Here is a 12,052-nt window from a genome sequence, read left to right as displayed (position 1 = left end):
TCGATGTTAAATCAAGACAACAAAATACTGACGGCTGTTTTCGCAAATAGATTGAGGAGGGTCATTGGTGAATTAATACATCCTGATCAGACAGGCTATGTCCCTAATAGAAACATATCCAACAATCTTAGAAGGCTCCATAGAGTCATTGAATACGGAAACGAGAATGAAGGTGAACTAGCAATTGTGTCATTGGACGCAATAAAGGCCTTTGATTCGGTTAAATGGCCATGGCTGCTGGCGGCCCTGGATGGCTACGGGATGGGTCCTGGATATTTACAGTGGGCTAAGATGTTATATAGTGGACCGCTGGCTAGAGTTAAAACTGGAGCAGTTATATCGGAAAGGTGGCAACTCCGTAGGGGCACCAGACAAGGTTGCCCATGGTCCCCTATGCTCTATATACTGGCCCTGGAACCCTTAGCGATCTACTTGAGGCAACAATATGATACGATAGGCATCGCAATAGGGGGTGAACGACATCTGATATACTTATATGCAGATGATGTGCTGTTGTATCCACGATATCTGGTGGAAAACCTCCAATACATTCTGGAAGTAATGGAAAGATACACGGAGATGTCTGGTATAGCGGTGAACCCTCAGAAGTCCAGCATGTTCCCATTAGGCAGATATAAAGGGATCCCCTTGAAACAACTACCGGTGTTACAGATACCATGGGTGGTCAGCACGTTTCGCTATCTAGGGATAGACCTATACCACATGGTGGAATAGGAGCATAGGTTCAACACAGAGGCAGCCATCAAAACATTTAAAACTGCATGAGGTTCTGGGTAAAGCTGCCATTAGCAATGATGGGGCGTGGGGCGATGTTGAAGATGGTGGTCCTGCCTAGGCTCCTGCATTACTTTGGGAACATCCCGCACTGGATACCAAAGAAGTTTTTCACTAGACTAGATAGTATGAGAAGGGGTATTAAACTGCCTAATTATGAAGTCTATTATGTGGCAGGCCAGCTGCATTACGTGGCCAAATGGCTCTCTGAGGAGAGTACCTTGGAATCCAGGTTGTTCAGGCAGGATTGTGCCCCATTTTACTTAAGAGAGGTTATGTGGCTGCTCAAAGCAGAAATGGAATGGCATCCCAAGATGATGGTACTGGGATGGAGGATGTGGCACAGGGCTTGCCAGGTAATGGAGAATCCATCCCAGTGTTCCCCTCAAATACCACTAGTTGCACTAGCGGGTGGAGAAAGGCAATTAAGGATGATAATCAGAAACCACTGGGAACCGGTCGGAATAGCGACCATGGGAGATATTTGGCAAGAGGGGACCATAATAGACTTTGAGGTGTTGAGTGAGGAAACTGGGCTACATACAGGCCAGTATATCACGTATCATAGACTGGTGCAGAGAATCAAGGGAGTGTGTCCTGAACCGGTACTGGAGGAAGAACCAGATACTACCATAGACACAATATATGACATAGCAGAGGGAGGACATGAGCTATCTAGAATATACGAGATGATGATGTCTAAAGTGGGGAAGGAGATAGTACAGTTGAGACAAGACTAGGAAAGGGAAGTGGGAGCCCCGATGGATGATGGGATGTGGGAACGAGCCCAAGGGTATCACAGGAAGGTGTCGAGGAATGCCAGACTAAAGCAGATACAGCTGTATATCATGCACAAAGCGTATATGACACCCCAGAGGATATCTAGGTTTAAAAATGCAGGACGGCAGGCATGCCCCAAATGTGATGAAGAGAATGTGGATATGGTGCATATGTTCTGGTCATGCCCGGTCATCGAGCGCTTCTGGAGCGAAGTGGCACACAAGCTAGCAGAAAGAGGCATTTAGATTATGGTTGACACAGTGTGGGCCTGCTTGTTAGGGGGGTTCCCTAGACAACGGAAACTTAAACATGTGAGTAAACTAAAGGATTTGGCATATGTGCTTGCAAAGAGAAGAATTGCCATGGGATGGAAGACATGCCACAAACCACGAGTAGAGGTGTGGTGGAAGGATTTGCAGAAATGGGCGGAGGCAGAAACTATGGTATGGCAGGAAGCTAGCAATGTAGGGGGGAAGGAGGAGACAGAGACCCTGATGGCATGGAAATTATTAATAGCAGAATTATTTGGGTCAATGCTAGACCCAACAGAACTCATGGAAGGGAACGCCCGGTCGCAAGACGCGGGCACAGAGCATTAGAGGAAGTGGGCTCGTAACGCTGGGAGGGATATGGGGAGCGGTGAACACAATCAAGTGAACTGTAATTGAAATAATATTGTATGCACTGCAAGTATGGTTTGTATTGTTTGTTTAAACACTTAATAAAAAATTTTTTTTTTTTTTTTTTTTTTTTTTTTTATTGTTTAATCACTTCGGATTTTTTACAAAACAGGGAATAGTTAACTGAGGTTTCCCTTTAAATGATTTCAATATTTAGTTTCTGGCTCCAAGTGGGTGCCGGAACTCGAAGCAGGAGAAGACAAATGGCTGGTGGTGACGCGTCTGGTGACTTGACGAACAGGTCCAGTGCGTCAGACGGGGTTGCATACATGACGATCTAGCTTGTATCTATCTTTTGTTTAGGAGGTCGACGGGTTAGCAGCTGACTGCTAAGCTTCTGCGGAACACTTTAAATTAATGATGTGTTGCATGATGTTTACGGTAGCCAGGGCCCAGCCCGGTTTGTCACCTGCAATCAACTTTTTCCAACAGTTTACCTCGTCGGTCGCTGAGAAGTCGGAGATACAGTTCTTCAAGTAGATACAACGGATTTCTCGAGTCTTTGGGCAATTCAGCAGGAGATGACGGATCGTTTCTTTTACGTTCGGGGATTTACAGTGACGGCATTGGCTTGTATTTGAACGACCTCTTATTGCCAAGATCTCGTTTGTCTCCAAGAGGTTTAGTCTAATTCTCAGAAAATAAAGACGAGCTGTTCTGCTTGGAAAAAGTTTTAGGTATGGTTGCAATATGTCCTGTTTTTTGAAGAAAGGCGGAAGGTGACTGGTGAGTTTGTATTTGTTTGCTGTTTCTATAGTTTGAATCCAGTCCCACTCTTTGATTTTTTTTGAGGTTTTTACTGGATTGGTTATCAGCTCTTCCTTACAACTTTCCGCTGAGTGAAGGAGGGCCAGCATGTTAGATTCCCATTTCAACAGTGAGTTACATGATTTCATTTCCAGTTCCTGATTTATCAGGCGATAAGCGTATGGAGACCCTGGCGTGATACATTTCCTGTATAGTAGAACACTGTTCAGCGCCACCGAGGTTCCCAAGGATAGCAACCCTAGTTCTCTTCTGAGCGGGGCTAACGGGGTCGATTTCGGGAGACCCAAGATTTTCCTCCAGAATAGGGCTTCCAATTTAGGCCACAGTTCTGCCGGTAAGTTAGGCATCGCGTCTGTGCCGTAGGTTACTGTGGGGATGATCTTCTTTTTGTAGAAGTCCCTTACAGGGATTAAGGAATAGCGGCCGAATTTACGATCTATTGCCTTTCCCTGGATCGAAAGGTTCTTGACTTTATCGATGAGGGATTCTTGCATTGATTTGTCATTCGCAGAGCTGTCTAGTGTGACTCCTAGATACTTAAAACTGTTCACCATTTCAATTTGGATGGAACCGAGGCAGAGGTTGGACTTTTCTGCTTTCCTTGAAGTTTTTTGGAGCCTCATTGTTTTGGTTTTGGACACGTTGATTTCCAAGTTGTTCTCTTCCATATACCTTTGAAGGTTATTTAGTTGTCGTTGGAGACCTATAGGAGTCTGATCCAATAGGATCAGGTCATCGGCGTAAAATAAGCGGCTGATCAGGGTTCCTCCCAATTTCGGTGGAAAAGAGCGAATTAATTTTTCGGAGGCTTGAAAGTCCCCCAGATAAGTCCAGAACAGCACTGGGGCGAGTGGACAGCCTTGCTTCACGCCTCTCGATGTTTTTATCTCCTCCGACAGGAGCCCTTGTTGTTTTAACCTTACTCTCATTGAAGTATTTGAGTATAAGGCTTTGATCGGATTCAAAATCTCCGATGGGCATTTCCAGTTAGTTAATTTCTGCCATAATCTAGTACGATTCACTTTGTCGAAGGCCTGTGTTAGATCAATGAACGTGATGTATAAGTCTGGTTTGCCTTCGATGATCTTATTTTTCAGTATGTTCAATATCATAATGTTCGCGTTCGTACCTAGGTTCTTCTTGAATCCTGTTTGAAGGTTATCTTGACAGGGGGCGTTGATTGCCCATCTGAGGAAATGTTGCAGGAGGAGGGATCCGAATAGTTTCCCTATTGAGTCCAAAAGAGCTATTGGACGGAAGTTGGATGGATCGGCTCTATTACCCTTTTTGTAGATGGGGACTATGTTCGCGCGGGTCCATGATGGCGGAATTGATCTGGAAGTTGCACAACGCGCAAAAATTATACTCAGGAGGTGTGACCACGCTTCCGGGTGGGTTTTAAGATCAGCATTTGTAATCCCGTCTGGGCCAGGGGCGCGGATGGTTTTAATTTCTTTATCTGTGCCAGAATCTCATCCCGGTCGGTGATGTTGATCCATGCCGCGGTAGTTTCGGGTGTTTTATTCTCAGTAGGTGTTAATTCTTTGAATAAATTTTCAAAGTGGGCCTCCCAAACTGCCGCCGCAATTCCATTTAATTGGTCGGGAGGGGCTCCTGGCGTAGCCGAGTGGATGAGGGTCCAAAAATCTCTGGCATGGTTGCCATTTATTGCCCTGAGGATATTTTCCGCGTCTTGCTGGAACAGGTTGTGTCGATAACTTCTCAGCCAATTTTTATAGGTTTTTTCAGCTATTAGGCCAGCTGCAGGTTGGTTTAGTGTCAAGGCGAGTCTTTTAGATCTCCTTAATTCCCTCTTTTTCTCCTGAATAAGTTTGTCGAAAGTGTGTCTCCTCTGAGAATGATTTTCCCTTTTCCTTCCACGTGGGATTCTAAAGGCTACCAACAATGGAGTGTAGTCAGCCGGTGGCTGCTGATTTTGTGCAGTAAGAGCTTTGTACGTTAATGTTAACGAGTTTATTGCTTTTTCCGTCATTTTCAATCTTGTGCCTTGCGATGTTAGGTCGATGTTATTTGGCATCATGCTCTTGTTTGGCGCCACAGAGGTCCAGGTAGTTTCAAGGAGGTTATGGTCACTCTCCTCTGTTTTTTTCACATCGAAGGCAGTTACCAGGTTTAGTAGTGGTCGCGAGACAAAGATATGGTCTATTGTAGATTTGGAATTGGCTCTTTCCCAAGTTGGAAGTCTCTTTAAATCGAGAAAAGCGTGATCGAGGTTTAGGAAAGATCTAGATTCCATTAGTTCTAGCCATTTAGATGCCCTTTGGTCGGTGCCTGGGATTTTCCATTTGGCACAAGAAGAGTTGTCAGGGTTGTGACATTTGATGTTGAGATCCCCACATATAAGTAGGTGGTCGATTTTTTGATTTAAGTGGATCCAGTCGATGTTTCTTTCCATTTCTTTAATAAATTTCAAGGTGTTAGTCGTGGCCGGGTTCCAGTATGTAGTGATGATAACCATCGACCTTGAATAGCCAGCGGAGTTCTCTGTGGCGAGTGACCAATTTAGCTTTATCATTAACATGTCTTGGGTCTCTTTCAATTTTTCTATGTTCGTGAGACCACGATCATTTCGGATTGCGATCAATAGGCCGGCGGTTGGTCTACCGGTTAATCCTTTTTTCGCTGCTGCTATGTTGGTCACAAACCCATCAATGATCGGAGGATGTAGTAGCCAAGTCTCTTGGAGGCAAATAATGTCGTATTCATACCAGTTGATAGCGCTTGGAGTGGTTAGATTGTAAAAGCCTCTGGTGTTCCATGAACAAAGTTTTATTCGGTCGTGAATCCGAGTGTAATGGTTGTTGACCGTATCGCCGTAGATATGGTTCGTTGGTGGCTATTTTTGACGCTGGGACTTCAAGGCCTTAGGCAGCCATGACCACATAGTCTCAAGGGTAGAGGCTGTCGTGGGTTTTACCACGTTTGCGTAGGTCTCTTTTTGAACCTTCCTTTGGGTTTTCCTTAAATCTGTTGATTGCCGTTCTTCTTGGGTGGTTATTTGCGGTACCGGGGCGTTCTGAACAGTTGGATATAGTACATCTTTACGTCTTCCGATGACTTTAGTGCTTTTTAACAAATCATGCTGCTGTTTGGGGGCATGTTTTATGTCAGTTTTTCCCTTTGGGCGTATCGTGGTAGGTTCAGGTATTTCATTTTTACGAGTTTTTATTTCCCTTGTAGATTCTCTTAAGTCGTACCCCATGATTTGCAGGTCTTCGACTGCTGCTCTTAGTATTTTATTTGTAGCAGAGGATGAGATGTAGAGATGGGAAATTGCCTTGTGGTCCCTATGACTCGGATCGACTATCTGGATGTCCGCAGATTTCAGCGCACATAGTTTGGGGATGTAGCTGAAAAGGTCAAGGATTGATCTTCTATTTAGGATTACTTTGTCTTGGTTTTCTTGAGTTTGCTCAAGCTTCAGAATCCATCTAATTTGAGGATCTTTTTGCGATAAGGCTCTAGGTGTATTTCTCGTCGTCATGGGTCTGTTGTAGGGTCTGTGTGGACGAGATGGTCGTTGTCCGACTTCGAAAGGAACATGGTTAGTTTCGTCGTGGTGATGATTTCGTCTCAGCTGGCGATGAGAGCGCGATCGTTCTTCACGCTTTTGAGGTGACGATGTTTTCTTTTTGTCGCGATGGACGCGGGAAGCATAATGTTTCCTGTCGTCATCTTGTTTCCTGGTGATGGTCCTTCTAATATTCTTCAAGGTTGGGGGTGGAGGCTCAAGTCCTGCGTCTTCTACATTCGGTCTGGTTTGTTGTTGAGCGAGTGGCGTGGCTTTGTCGAACCTAAGGTTTTCTTTCATTGAAGGAGGTGTCGAGTACTCTGTTAGATGTTGTGTGATGTTCATCAGCTCTTCGTGATTTAAGAACTCTTGTACCCCTCTTGGTGAGGGGTTAGGTGGATCGTTTTCTTCCCGAGGTGATCTTTGGATGGCTTTCGGTGTAAGCTGTGGGGTTGGTTGAGTTGCTATCCGTTTTATCAATGGTGGTAATTTAGTCTTAGAAGGAGCTTGGTTTTGAGTTATTAATTCGGGGTTTGAAATACTCGTAAGTTTTGTTGTACTTTCAAAGTGATCTTTTATGGTTTTGCCAGCCGTTGGTTGTGAATCGGAGAACGTTGTTAAGTCAATAAATGCTACCGTTTGAGTGGCTTTTGTTTCACCTGGTGTATGGATAGGTAGCCTGCACACTTCTTTTTCGGTATTGTTTCCTTTAGAAATTGGTGATGAAAGATGTTGTGGTTCCAGAAGATCGCCCTGCTTCCGTTTCTGCTCTCGAGCCATTATATAACCTTCTAAAAAGGTCAGTTTAGTTGACATAGTCGCCTGTATTGATGTTTGATCCTTCAAGTTCTCGCTGATAGTCTCGTAGAGTTTGGTGAATGGGGCGAGAGCGATTGTCAGTGCCGACATCAGAGTACACATGTCTAGTTTTTTTGGTGGCGGATCGTTTGAAATTGTTGGGCTTTGTAAGGGGGGACTACTGCTCCGTGTGGTCGAGGGGTTTATAGATGAAATTCCTGAGTTTGATCTTCTGGGGAGGTGATCTAGTGAGTATCTTCTATAATGGTTATAAGTGTCTAGGTTGGAAAAAAAAGTGTCCAGGGGCCTTAAAGGAAGTAAGTTGACTTTGTGCGATGGAGGAGGCTTTTTCGTCAGCGAGTGATCAGGGGGGGAGTTGATTGTTCTGATGCGTTCATCTCTCCCCGAGGGAGGGGACTTGCTCGCTGAGTCTTTCCCTAGTGATTGCTCCTCGACGTAACCGGTCAAGTCTTCTTTTTCTAAAGTTTCTTTTGGAGTGGGGAGGAGGGCCAGTGAAGTTTTGGCTAACGTGGGTGGAATTTGGTTAGCCATAGAGTCGTTTGAAAATGTCTCGTGGGAAGCTCCTTCCTGCTGCGAAGTGGCCGGGTGTGTTGAGTTTCTCTCTTTGGAGCACGGTGGATCGCTGTTAACCTCGGTTGGCACCAACACAGCCGCGGTGGTGTCAGAGCAGTTTGACCGGCGTTGTGCTAGTGGCGTTGTTGTGGCAGCTTCTTTCGTTGTATTGCAATTTGTGGATTGTGGTATAAGTTTTGAGGAGGCCCGCATGTTTGGGGGAAGTTCTACAGATTGGTCATTTTCTTTGGTTGGAGATAGCATGAGGTCGTCTACTGCTGTTGGTTGCCGCAAAAGAGGGATGTTAGGTAAGGAATTCAATCTACGTTGTTTATTTGGAGGCGAGCTTTCAGAGGTCACTGCCAGTATTTCCTCATCGGTCAACTCTTGCCTTAGACCTTGAAAAGCCGTTGAATGTTTGCGGAAGAAGTCTGTCAAGAGTTTTAACGGTTGTTGATGTTGTTTTGGTCCCTTTTTCAAATTTTTTATCGGGTTTAAGTTACCGTTCTTGTTTGCATTGTCGAGATGGTCATTAAAATCTGGCTTTGTTGGTGAAGTGACAGTCTTTTTTTTTTGCTGATTCTTTTTTTTTTTTTTTTCCTGTGTTTTTTTATTATAATTTTTTTTTTAGGGGGGGAACACCGGTGAATCGTGGTCTTTTTTTCTGTTTTACAGGAGTAAAAACTTCTTCCCCCACCAGTTCTTCGACCGCCGTCGATAGGGACGATGCGAGGTCCACGTTGGGCCGGGTCTGCATGTCTTCCTCTTCGATGGCTGCGTTCCCCACCCCCTGGTGGATCTGGACCTGCACCGTCAACACGGAAGGGGGCGGAGTTTGCAGCGAAACGAACGCCTGGGCGGCAGAGAGTCGGGCGGACTCGAGCCCCATCTGGGCCGCTGATACGGGCAACAGAGCCCCGTCTGGAGCTACCCTCTCCTCCGCAGCCCTGAGCGGAGGGCACGTCCGCCGCCTCGCCTCCTCCCCAGCGCCAGCGTCGACCTCCGACCGACCATTCTGGGATCTCAACGCCTCCTCTCCTCCGGGAGGTGGCGGAGCACCGGTCATGGCCGAGGAGAGACGCGGGTGGAGGGAGAGAGCCGAGGCCTCCGGGAGCTGACTTGCATTCGATGAATCGACCACAGGACCTTCTGCCTCCGCCCCGACCCACTGGGGGGGCCCCCTGGGCGAAGACGGCCGTACACTGCTAGGTAAGACCGGTGACCTCAAAGCCTGGCGTGGTAGAGAATAATGGGTCGTTGATGCAGGCGCTATGACATTAATCCTTTTTAGAGGGTTTTTCTGCGTTGAATCTTGAGAGGCGTCGTCCTGTGGCAAGCTTGTGTCGAGGGGGGGGTTTGGCGTAGCTGTAGTAGTGTTTTTTTTGGCAATGGCACTTGCGCTAGCACTTCTCAAGCGTCTGCCCTCTTCCTCTTCTGGTTCTAATTGTGCCGGCGGTAGAGTAAGCGTCTTTGCCGGCTTGCCTAGCATGACTGCAAGACTGCCACTCTCCGCCACTCCGCGTCCGCTCCGCGGAGGTAGTAGGTTTTTAAAGGTACTGTAGAAAGACTGGATCCGCACTGAAGAAAGACTGGAATGAAGTAGGGGAGGCAGACCAAGACTGCCACTCTCCGCCACTCCGCGTCCGCTCCGCGGAGGTAGTAGGTTTTTAAAGGTACTGTAGAAAGACTGGATCCGCACTGAAGAAAGACTGGAATGAAGTAGGGGAGGCAGACCAAGACTGCCACTCTCCGCCACTCCGCGTCCGCTCCGCGGAGGTAGTAGGTTTTTAAAGGTACTGTAGAAAGACTGGATCCGCACTGAAGAAAGACTGGAATGAAGTAGGGGAGGCAGACCAAGACTGCCACTCTCCGCCACTCCGCGTCCGCTCCGCGGAGGTAGTAGGTTTTTAAAGGTACTGTAGAAAGACTGGATCCGCACTGAAGAAAGACTGGAATGAAGTAGGGGAGGCAGACCAAGACTGCCACTCTCCGCCACTCCGCGTCCGCTCCGCGGAGGTAGTAGGTTTTTAAAGGTACTGTAGAAAGACTGGATCCGCACTGAAGAAAGACTGGAATGAAGTAGGGGAGGCAGACCAAGACTGCCACTCTCCGCCACTCCGCGTCCGCTCCACGGAGGTAGTAGGTTTTTAAAGGTACTGTAGAAAGACTGGATCCGCACTGAAGAAAGACTGGAATGAAGTAAGGGAGGCAGACCAAGACTGCCACTCTCCGCCACTCCGCGTCCGCTCCGCGGAGGTAGTAGGTTTTTAAAGGTACTGTAGAAAGACTGGATCCGCACTGAAGAAAGACTGGAATGAAGTAGGGGAGGCAGACCAAGACTGCCACTCTCCGCCACTCCGCGTCCGCTCCGCGGAGGTAGTAGGTTTTTAAAGGTACTGTAGAAAGACTGGATCCGCACTGAAGAAAGACTGGAATGAAGTAGGGGAGGCAGACCAAGACTGCCACTCTCCGCCACTAAAACAAACTGAAGTCGGTGATGGATTGAAGACGGATATTGTTCCAGGTAAGTTTCGTAGTGTTCTTTCTCTCTCTGCAAGTCCTTGGTTTCAGGTAAACTGGCTTCAAAGAACTGGACACGGTGAGCGTTACGCTGCCCACAGCAGAATAACGCAAAGCATGTTCTGCTGTTTGGATGCGGTTTAAATATTCTCAGGTAAAGTAGTCCAGGTAAAATAGTCCCAGGCCTGCCACACCCAAAGTAGTCCAGGTAAAGTAGTCCCAGGCCTGCCACACCCAAAAGACTAGACCGCATAGCTCAGTTCCTTGTAACTGAGCTATGTGTGTGCCTCCATGTTGGCTGAACCCCCCCAAGTTAAATGATCCCCAAGTAAATAGTCCCATTCTAATGTTGGTCTTCATGATGGTTATGAGCCTGGCGCCAAAGGCACCAGGACTGACTCCAAGAGTGTCTTGGATGAGGTTTTAAAGCCTTTGACCTGGCCCTAACTGGAAGGCTGACTTGCCAGTGAGGGCCAGGGGCAAGGGTCATGACACTTCACAAGGGAAACACCGGGCTCACCCCCACACCCATACTTCTCGGCTCTCAGCTTTCTCTCTGTCTCTAACGGTCACCCAGTAGAACCTCCAACACTGACATTCCACCAGCTCATGACATCACACACAGCTACACTCCAAGCCAGATTACAACACCTCTCCCTCCCTAGGGAAACACAAGAGAATGACTAAGGTAACGCGACCAGCACCAAAACCCTAGCCACCCAAACACGGTATCAGAAATCCCGCACACAGCGGCCGCCTATGCCCAGAACCCCAGGCAACCTCAACAAATAGGAACCACACACAAAGGGAACCATTCACAGGCCAAACCGGACCACGTAGAAAATGCCAACGGCACACTAACTCCATGACAACAACATGCCATGACCTTAGACACAACTCCCCAAGTCCCTCGATTCTCACACTCGAGGACTAAAAACAATAAACTGTGCACTTACGCCTGTCCTGAGCTGCCCCTCAGAACCTAGGGCTGCCACCCCTAGCCATACTATTGTTAGATAACACTAACACAACTACCTAACCAAACTTACCCTCTTACGCACTAACACCTTCCACTCTGGTCTGCCCCCCGGAGTATCAGAGCTGCCCCTCTGAGCACAAACCAACCGCCCCCTAAAAGGAGCAACAACAAATGCCCAACAGCAACCGAGGGACCCACAAAGCACAACTGACTGCAGTACCACAAAGAAAACGCACTCGCAAACCTGCTCCACTACCACTAACCATTGGGCATCTTCTCTCTCTTACACCACACCACCTCTAGACACACAGGTAAGACGACCCGATTTACCAAACTAGGAATCAGGAGGGAAACTGCACACCTCAGATCCAACATAGTAACCTACCCCAATCCAAACCAGGTACTATGGGAACACTGGCAAAGCCGAACAAACCCTCAACCATAGCGACCTACCTAGGCCCCTAGACTAAGCGCTACAGAACAACAAGAAATTCATATATATACACTCGGGCATAGCGAACAAACTGGACTTAAACCAAATGCTATGAAACACAACAGCACAACACTGCCCTGACAACAACGCTCATGGCGAACTGTCCGGAATTTGACCAAGCACCATAACCACAG

Source organism: Ambystoma mexicanum, chromosome 2q (genome assembly GCF_040938575.1).
Source record: "Ambystoma mexicanum isolate Mex_15411 chromosome 2q, UKY_AmexF1_1, whole genome shotgun sequence".
NCBI lineage: Eukaryota > Metazoa > Chordata > Amphibia > Caudata > Ambystomatidae > Ambystoma > Ambystoma mexicanum.
This window is presented reverse-complemented; position numbering follows the sequence as displayed.